This window comes from Chinchilla lanigera, unplaced genomic scaffold (genome assembly GCF_000276665.1).
Source record: "Chinchilla lanigera isolate Chin_1 unplaced genomic scaffold, ChiLan1.0 scaffold00053, whole genome shotgun sequence".
NCBI classification, from domain to species: Eukaryota; Metazoa; Chordata; class Mammalia; order Rodentia; family Chinchillidae; genus Chinchilla; species Chinchilla lanigera.
The window spans coordinates 16,969,826-16,979,959 of NW_004955454.1; the positions used below are offsets into that span (position 1 = coordinate 16,969,826).

The 10,134-nt window shown below is 38.1% G+C and overlaps 1 protein-coding gene across 1 annotated transcript in view; it reads left to right on the forward strand.

Annotated features, from left to right (window-relative positions):
* Window positions 1-8,881, forward strand: part of Ubxn2b (UBX domain protein 2B) — a 48,891-nt gene extending 40,010 nt beyond the window's left edge. The window contains exon 10 of the mRNA XM_013520208.1: window positions 6,327-8,881. The gene's annotated coding sequence lies outside the window, so the exon portion shown is untranslated. The remainder of the gene's footprint in view (window positions 1-6,326) is intronic.
* Window positions 8,882-10,134: the final 1,253 nt, after the last annotated feature.

Here is a 10,134-nt window from a genome sequence, read left to right on the forward strand (position 1 = left end):
TTGTCTTCTTTTTATTTACTTCAGTTATTCTTAGTATAACAGGTTTTTTATGCAATTTGTATTGTCTTCTTTTTATTTACTTCAGTTATTCTTAGATTAGGCTTTACATCATCTAGCAGCTGTTTGATCTATTTTTCATGTTCCCTTGTTTTTAAGGTGTCTTTGAGTAGTTGGCCTTTGAAGGCATCATTGTCTTCTAGTTCTGAAATTTTGTCCTCATATTGGTCACTTCTGCCCATACTTTCAATATAATTTTTAATGTCCTGGATTTCTGAGTGAAACCAGTTATGGACCCTAATTCTTTGCTAAACTGATCATTCATGTGTTGTTTTGCTTTATTTAGTTCATCCAGCTTTTACTAGTGTCTTCTAAGAGCTCCTGGATCACTTTGGTTATTACTTCCCTTATCTATTTAGTTTTATCTTCTATGATCTCACTGAATACCTCTTTGATCGCTTTCCTAACTTCCTCTATTAACCTTTCAAGTAATTCAGGTATGTGACTTATGCTGCTCTCCTCCTCAGTGTCCCCTGATTGGCTTTGGAGGCATTGGGAGTTTTGGGGGCATTTTGTTGCTTGTATCCTCACATTCCATTGTATCTGTTTGTCTTTGTATGTTTGTCAGTTTTGTGCCGAGGTTTGTGGACACTTAGTGTGTAAAGATTTTGATGTCTGTGTGGCAATCTCTTTAGTTGCTTTTGGGCCGGGGATATAACTCAGTGGTGCAAGTGCCTGCCTGGCAAGCGTGAGGTCGTGAGTTCAATTCCTGGCACCCCCCCAAAAAAATCTTTAGTTACTTTTAAGTGACGTATTTTGGGTGTGGCTAACCATAGCCCTTTACCTCTGTCCTCAAATCTGATCACCTTGGTTAAAGGTGAGAAAGGAGGATGCAGTATAACCGGCCAGCACCGAGTTCTCTGGAAATGTACCCTAGTATTGTTAATGTCACACATGTTCTCTGCATGTTGGCTCCCAGAGACAGTCCATTGGTAGCAACAGTTATGCAGACCTAGTAATATCAGGCATATCAGCTACAGTAGTATCTTCTGAAACAGATTGGATATTATCATACTGTAAGAATCAATTATATACCATATTTAACCCTAGAGAGGAAATCCATAATTATTGTGTAAACATCCAGGACAACCCAGGTATTGATCCACAGCAAATAAATTCATTAACTATGTCTCTGCTAAGGGTCAAAAAGAATTCAGCTGTAATTTTATAGAGTTAACTATCTAAGACCAATAAAGCTTTATGGTTCTACTGTTAAAGATATAGGTGGTTAGAAACAGAATGGAAGAAGGGAAATTTGAAACCTTACATTATATGATATGGGAAGAGAAAGTGGGGGTGGAGGATCCTATTGGGAGGGAGAGGGAAGTTTATACAATAGGTAAAGGTAACAGAAAAAAAACTGACAAGATAATGTCAGTCTAAAAAGAGAAAAAAAATTATATGAAGATGAAAAATAAAAAAGGGAGAAAAAAGAAGAACAAAGGGAAGAAAAAGAAAAATGAAGCAAGGAAAAGGGACAAAGGAAAATGTCCCAAACCTCAGTAAACTAGTGAAGAAGAAAAAGGAAAGAAAATACATGCACACACACATGCACTCATTAAAAACAAACGAAAGAAAAAGGAGGGGAAAAAACTCTCTGTGATTTTGAATATGGTTTTCTTCAAGGATCTACAGTCTTGAGGCAGGGTCCAAGTCAAGACCCCAGATCCAGGGTGGGTACAGGCGTCAGCAGAGAATAGGGCAAGGGCACCACTGCTGTGACTCAGATCCGGCACCTCAGGCCGGGCCTGGCCCCTGGCTGCTGGAGTGGCCCTGCGTTTGCTCAGACTCCTCAGGGAGTCTCTTGCCAGCCTGCTCTCTGACCACCCTGGCTCCCATGGCTGTCTCTCACCCAGTCACTCTGGGACTGTAACACTGGGAGCCCTGGAGCAGAGCCAGGAGGCTACTCTGGGTCCGGGTTTAGTCAACCCTCACCTAGGACTCTCAGTAAATAGTCTGTGCACTGTCCAGGGATATGACAGACGCTTGTACTAAAGTCGCTCGCCAGCCGTTGCCAGCAGAGTGACTCCCTGGGAGCAGAGTCCCATGCTGTCCCTACAGATCACAGCAATTGCTGGTCTGGTCTGTTCTGCTTTTCTCCCTGAGGCCCCCCTAGGGTCCCCAGCATTCACCTTGTCTCTGTAGGTCCAGTCTTCTTTTCCCCCTCCCCGCTACAAGCCAAGAGCCACGAGGCAGGAGTTGGGGAAAAGTTTAGGTGGTCTGTTTTCTTCTCAGCATCGTGTTCTTCAGGTTGTGTTCCCCTCGTTCCCAGGGAGCTACTTCTCTTTTCCCTTCTCCAAGTTGTTTTCCAAAGTCTGGATTCCAAATCTCAGAGAGGTTGAATTGTTGCTTGCCACTCCACCATTTTTATCTGCTCTGTACTTTTTAGAAAATAACTATTGAAGGTTCTGCATTGTAGTTTCCATACTTTACCGTTTTATTTTTCACTTTTATCTTTATGAGAAAGGCTTGTTTTTCCAGATGTTAACATAATGTGTGTCACTTTTGTCCTAATAAAAACTATAACTTTTAGTTTTCTGAGAAAATGTGTTAATTGCTGGGCATGGTGGCTCACACCTATAATCCCAGCACTTGGGAGGCAGAGGCAGGAGGATCGTTGTGAGTTCGAGGCCAGCCTGGGCAAAAAAGTGAGCTCAAAGCCAGCCTGAACTGCATAGCAAGACCCTGCCTCAAAAAAAAAGAAATTGTATTAATTAAAAAGCTACAGTTATAAATGTTCAGGTATTCAGATATCGGAAAGCTTGAAAGTAAAGTCATGAGTTTAGTTGAGATCAAGTGAAGTCCTACTTGCAGTACACTAGAATGTGTAATTTGGTCTAGACTTTTGAGCATAGAAACTGGTACAGTAAAGTAACATCTTATCCTTTCTATCCATTGATATCAGGTTCAACATTCTGTGAAATGAAGTGATTATTTTTATTATAATAATGTTACTTGTAAATGTCATGCTGTATATATGCATTCATAAAATGTTGAGCTTAGGGGTTTCCCCCACTTGAAAACCTATTATAAATATACTGTGAGTAGATGTTTCTGTTTGAAATATTGTATGCGTAGGTGTTCTGTGGCAACTGAAACTAATCTTTGTATTTTTTAACATTAAGCACTAAATGCATAATTCATCTCCAGTAAGGCGTGCGTACCCTAAAGGTGACTGGACTTAGCAGAGGCCTACAGAGAGCAAGGCTGCGTATGTGCAGACCGCTGTTACGGGAGAGGTCAGTCCTCACAAGAGACTGTCACTGTCACCTCAGCTGAATGGACGTCTTCCCAGGCTTTCCAAAGTCATCCCTTTCTCAGCCACCTTCCTTAGTTACCACAACAATAGCAATTACTTGCTATTTTTCTTGTTAATTTGTTTAACTTTTGTTCCCATCTACTAACATTGCCTCTTTCTATTCCCGTAAACTCTCCAAAGTGACTAAGAGACCTTCTCCTGTCCATTGCTGCACTCTTAGAGGCTAGAACAGAATTTTACAAAAGGATAGGAGTCACTCAGTAAATAGTTAATGATAGAAGGATGAATGAAAAATGAACACTTCCAGACATTTGAAAAATATATTTTAATGTTTTTTTAAATGAGAAATTCAGAATAGTACCAATAGGTTGATGTTGGTAATAGCAAACATTTGCTTCTTTGTTTTTGTAGTGCTAAAGATGAAACCCAGGGCTTTGCACATGCTAGGGAAATGCTTGTCTGAGTTGCTGTCTCATCGCTGGGACAAATATCTGACACCCATAAGTTAAAGAGGAAAGGTTTATTTTAGCTCACAATTCATAGAGGTTTCGGGTAGCTGGTTCTAAGGCAGGTTGGCATGGCAGAGGAGAAGCAGCTCATGGTGTGGCAGGCAGGAGGCAGTGAGCCTTCCTTCTTTCCTTCTTTATTCCACTCAGGAAGAAGCTGTATGACAGTTTGGTGCTACCTGCACCCGGGGAGGGTCTTCCCTCTTCAATCTGTCACCCACACCCAGAACTATGCTAAGCCAACCAGTGGACTACTCTAGTATCACATACCCATATCCACTTGCTTGAAAAAGCCCTACCTATGAGTTCATAAAGTTTTGGGGAAGACAACCAGATAAAAACCATAACAGTGCTCTATCCCTGAACTACATCCTCAGCTGTGTATACTTTGATTGGTTTTTAATGGAAGAAAAGAAGGTTTTAGAATTGTCACCCTTGGTTCTTCTCTAGAGAAGTAGGATCTGTAGCTATCAGTGAAGTATCCTAGCATTTCCTCATGACAGAATGGGTGAAAACTACTAAAGAAAGCCTTCCTATGCCATGTGTGGTGGTTTATGACTGTAATCCCAGCACTCTGGAGGCTGAAGCAGGAGGATTGCTATGAGTTTGAGGGCAGCCTGAGCTACATTGCAAGACCCTGTCTCAAAAGAAATATAATAATGCCTTCTTGAGCAGCTAACAGTGTGAATAATACCTGAGGATCTGTAAATCCCAGTAATAGTAAGGGCTGTGATTCAGAAATTTAGAGATAAAGAATGCTTTCTAGAAAAATACACGATTTGGTAACTCTTGATTACTCAAACAATCAAAGATATGCTGACCATTTGTCATATAATCTGATTGCCTGCGATATGATTTTTCTTAGCGATTTTGTGTTTATATATGTATGTAGGTTGAAGAGTGCTAGCCTATGTAATACCTATTATTTAATAAAAGTTCAGTAAATAAATTTTAGATAACATGTTTAGACTTTAGTGTTTTATTTTGGAATGAAATGCCTCATCTCTTATTACTTTATGACTAATACCTCAGGAATGTGAAAGGGGAGCTAATGAAATTTAACAATAGTAAGTTGAGTATGCTGAAATATATATAAATTTCTAATTGAAAAGCTACAGAAAATCAAATGATACTGAAGTCATTAATCATGTGGCAGTCATGCCTCTAAAATGAACTCCACTTGAGGAGCTGTTGACTTTGGCTGAAGTTAAGAAAATTCTCACTTTCATTATATATTGTTCTTGTTCTCTAAGTTAGCCCTGTTATGCAATCTTCCACGCAAGCAGAGGCAGCAGAAGTGAACTGGAGTTACAGATTTCCAAATAACCTTGATAAACAGATAAGGAGGTCTGCAAACATGCATGAGTCTGTGTTCTTGGAATTATTTTTCAAAAAGAAAATGTCATAAAGCTCTTCATTTGGATCAGAGAATACCCTTAAAAGTTCTATTTCCCAGTACTCAATTTCCATACATTTCTTTTTTTACTTATATAAGTATAAATCTTGTTTATTTGACATTAAAAATGGCACTAACACTTGCAATTCTAAGATATCAGTGCTTCTCTCTATATAATTCTTGAAATAAGTTACTCTTAACACAATGAAATCCACAAGTATCTTAATCCTTTTTTGTTGTTGTTTTAAATCCTTTTGATTTTGGTACAGTGAAAACATCGAAGAGGCTTGATTGACCTGCAGGTAGTATCCACACCCCCATGAGTACATGACATACATTAATTTGATCTGGTCTCCTCAGATGCAAAGGACCACTGGATAATTCCCAAACTCATTATTTTCCCTCTCTAAATTAATTTTTAAATTAAAAGGATCTACTTCGTTAGTGCAAATAATAAGATGTTTACATCTCTTAAAGTGTTCAAATATATGACTTAATTTTTATTTCTTACTTTCACATAGATCCGCTAATTTCACTTTTATGTTTCTCCAAAGCTTTTACTCAATTTCATTTAAGTATACTTAGAAGCATGTTTATTTCCTCATTATTCTTCCTGTTATAAAATGCTTCCTTATAGTGAACATGTCAAAATTTCTGAAAAGAATTTATACTATATGGGGGGTAGTTTTTTTTAGTTTAAGCTTCCGACAGATACATAAACTTTAACCTCCATTCTTCTTTCTCCTGTCTTTTTCTTGTTCGGGTTCAATCCCATATTCATCCTCATTCATATTCCCCCCACCTAGTAGCTGTATAGCACAGATAAGTGTTTTGTCAGGAACATCTTTACATGTAAAATTGCACACATTGGTGCCAGTTCTCCCACATAAAGTATTTGTTAATTGAATAATTATTTACAACATCACTTTAAGTATATTTTGAATGGTTTAATTGCAAAAATCAATTTATAATCTAGTTTTTGGGTCATATAATTTGTAAGGGGATGTATCTATAAACAGCAATTTAAAAATCCTTTATAAAAATAAATCCTCAATATCTCCATTATGCCATCACTTAAGCTTTTTCCTCCACACATTATTTCATACAGTCTTCACAAGAACACTGAAAGAGAAGAGGAATAAATATCATTTCTCATTTTCTTGGGGAAAAAGTTAAACGCCTTTCAAAGACTCGCACTGTAAACAAAGATGAAGTTCTCACCCTGATGAAGATGGATTAACAATTGAAAACAAAGTTTTACATGACGCAGGATCCTTGAGAAACAAAGGCCCAGAGAAAACTTTAGGTCCTATGAGGAATGCACAGCTACGTAGACATCTGAAGGGACAAAGGAGTCTGATCCAATGGTAATAGAGGGGGATCACAAAATTCATGCGTGTTCAGACTTTCCTTGGCTTCGGGTTCGCATTCCTTCCTCCTGCACGTGAGGCAGGACCACTGTAGTATGAGGCTGCTCAAAGAAGAGAGGAGAAAGGAGAAGCTTTTCTAGGTTTTGAAGCTTGCTTTGGGGGAGAGGGCTTCAATTTATATGCTCTGTGTTGAGGAATTCTGATTTCTATGAATCACTTCTGCAGGGGACTGACCCCAGGGCCTCCTGCATGCTAGGCAGGCAGGCGGTCTCCCAGGAGCTGCATCCCTAACCCCTACAGATCTCTTTTGAGTGAGAAAGGTGAAAGAGAAGTCAGAATCCTTCTGAGGCCTTCCATTCTCATCTAATTTTATGGACTTAGCATGTATAAGTGCCGTACTTTGTGTTAATGAGCCCAGTACTAGCATTTTCAATATTAATAATAATCTGCAGTGTACATGCAGAGATATTGGGATATTCATTTCATAAATTACCATAAAGATCAAATTGTTTTCCAGCAAATATGGTAAGTTTTGTATTCACTGCCAAAAATATCCTCAAGTGAGATGGTGATTTATGAAGCTTCAGTAATTTGGATTTTGTTTAGCTCCTGTTCTAATACATGTCATTGTTTTGTAACATTTTTCCTCAATCTTTACTATAGTAGCTTTGTTTTTGCCAGCATATCCTAGCAACTTTGTTAATCAAGAATGATGTGGCAGGAAAAGTATTTGAAAGGCTCTTGAACAATTATTTAAGAATATTATGTCTTTTTATGATGGAGATATGAATCTTAAATTCCTTAGGAATCTTAAATTCCTAATGCAGGAATCTTGTATGGTTAGTAGATTGTAAGCCAGAAAAGATTTTGCTACCTCAGATATCATTTCTGGGCAGCAGTTAGGTATATCAAAAATATTATTCTTTATTACATTTTTACATCTATCATAAAATGACTTGGATTTTATGCAACAATCAAGGATATGAAACAAAGGAAGAACTGTTTTCACCCACCAATTACATATGTGTAGAGGATTAGCCATATCAACTAATAGAAAAAATTGTGTGTGTGTGTGTGTGTGTGTGTTTCAACATGTGTGGTAGTGAACACTGGGAGCCGTAGGCCCTGTTAAGCACAGTCCCTGTTAAGACATTGCTAATAGGAAAACATAATCTTGTAGTTAGTTACATTTGACATGACAATCAGGGTGTGAGAATATGGTTAATTATTATTCTCTCCACCAAGTAGTATATAGATACTGGGAGAGAATTTCATTGGTATCTTTTTCTTAGCTGCTTTAGATCAAAGTTACTTGTTAAAATAAGAACTAAGAATGACCCACACAATCAGTATCATTTTTTAAGGCTTTTTGTAAGTTGCAGTATAGATAAGGAATACTTGGTTAAATATGATTAACATTCTCAAGTATGTCAGATTTTAAAACTGTTGACAGTGTCAGTATAATAGTCCTTGGGTTCTTTTCATCATAATATTGCCTATTAAACATCCACATGTTCATCACTTGAGTGAATTGTTTACTGACCATTCTCCTTGAAAAGCATTTTAAATGCCTCTCTGAGTTCTTACACTCCTTCCATGATACATTCTCCATGGAAACGTACTGCCATCAAGTTGAGTCTTTAGCCCTTTTCCCATTTTTTATCCACTTCATGTTCTCTCCTTTCGTTTTCCTTGACTAAGTTCTGATTTCTCTGATTTTAGTTCTTGGTTATTGTATTTACCTGTGCAGCCACCAGCCCTCATGATAGTAAATTCTACTTTAATAATTACCTTTCCTTCATCCAAAATTGTTGATACAACCTCACAATCACCAGGTTTGTTAATACATATTTGTGACAGAATTGCATAATGAAAAGGAAGAGAACTGGTATAGAATTAGATGTACAAGATTCTTTATTATGCCACCACCATCAGTGCATGAAGATTCTCCAGAGAAATCAACTAACAGAAGAAAAAAGAGACAAAGTGGTGTATGCAGTCAGGCTGGATACCCACAGTGACACCGGCTAGAGAGCTGCAAAAGTCAGCTGCTATTCAGTCCAAGAAGCTAGAAACATCAAAGGACCAACGATGTAGGCCCAGTGCAAAGCTGAAGATCTGGAAGCCCCCTGGAGAGTTGCTGGTACAAGTCTGTTCAAAGGCTGAAAGATCCGGAGTCTTACAAGCATAGGCAATGGCAAAAAGTGCATATACTCAAGAATTTGTGTGTGTGTGTGTGTGTGTGTGTGTGTGTGTGAGAGAGAGAGAGAGAGAGAGAGAGAGAGAGAGAGAGAGAGAGAGAGAGAGAATGAGATTGGGATTTGTCTTTTCCACTCTGTTGTACTCAGTCTCTCAGCTTAGTGGATAGTGTCACCTACCTTTAGGTCAGTTTTTTAACCCACAAGCCAGTCACCCTCACAGACACACTTGGAGTGTGCTTTACTAATTTTCTAGGCATGTCTCAATCCAATCAAATCAATACCAAAATTAACTATTACAGCCAAATGCACAAGTCCCAATTTTCTCATCTCAGGATCAGGAGATTAGAATACTGTCCTGGTATGGTCATGTGGAGAACAATGTGGAAGCATTTCAAAACACTTCCATGTGCTCTAGCAATTTCATTATTACCTCTTCACTATTAAATCACTGTCTTGAAGGTATACCTGCACTCCCACACTCACTGCAGCATTATTTATAAAAGAGAAGACGCTGAAACAGCCTAAGGATCCTACAACAGATGAAATGCATAAAGAAAATGTGGCATTTTTTTTTTTTTTTTGGTTTTGGTTTTGGTTTTTTTCCGGTACCGGGAACCGAACTCACGACCTTGCACTTGCCAGGCAGGCACTTTGCCGCTGAGCTAAATCCCCAGCCCCCAAAATGTGGCATTTGTATACAATGGAATATTGTTCAGCTTTTTCACTGTCCTTTGTTATACAATGGATAAACCTGAGGGACATTATGGTAAAGGAAATAAGCCAGGGATAGAAAGACACATAACCAGATGTCTCACTTATATTCAGAATAAAAGCCAAACTCATAGTACCAGTAGAATAGTGATTACCAGAGTTTAAAGGAGGGGAGAGAAGAGATATTGATTAACAGGTATAAACTTTAAATTGTAAAATGAGTAAGCTTTGGTGATCTAATATACAATGTAGTGACTATTATATACTTGAAATTTGCTAAGAAAGTAGATCTCAAGTGTTTTTACCACAAAATGTGTGTTAAGGTACTGGATATGTTAATTAGATTGATCATGGTAATCATTTCATGTATATATATATATGAGGAGTTGAGGATATAGCTCAGCAGCACAAGTGCCTGCCTGGCAAGTGCAAGGTCCTGAGTTTTATTCCCAGTACCAAAAAAATAAAAAACTATCCATGTGTATGTATGTCAAAATATCACATTGCACACATTAAATATATACAATTTCTTGTCACTCATACCTCAATAAAGCCGGAAAGAAAAAAGAACATGGTCCTTCATTTCTTAGTTTTGCTTCTGTTTCACAAAATTAAGCACTGACCAACAAGATGC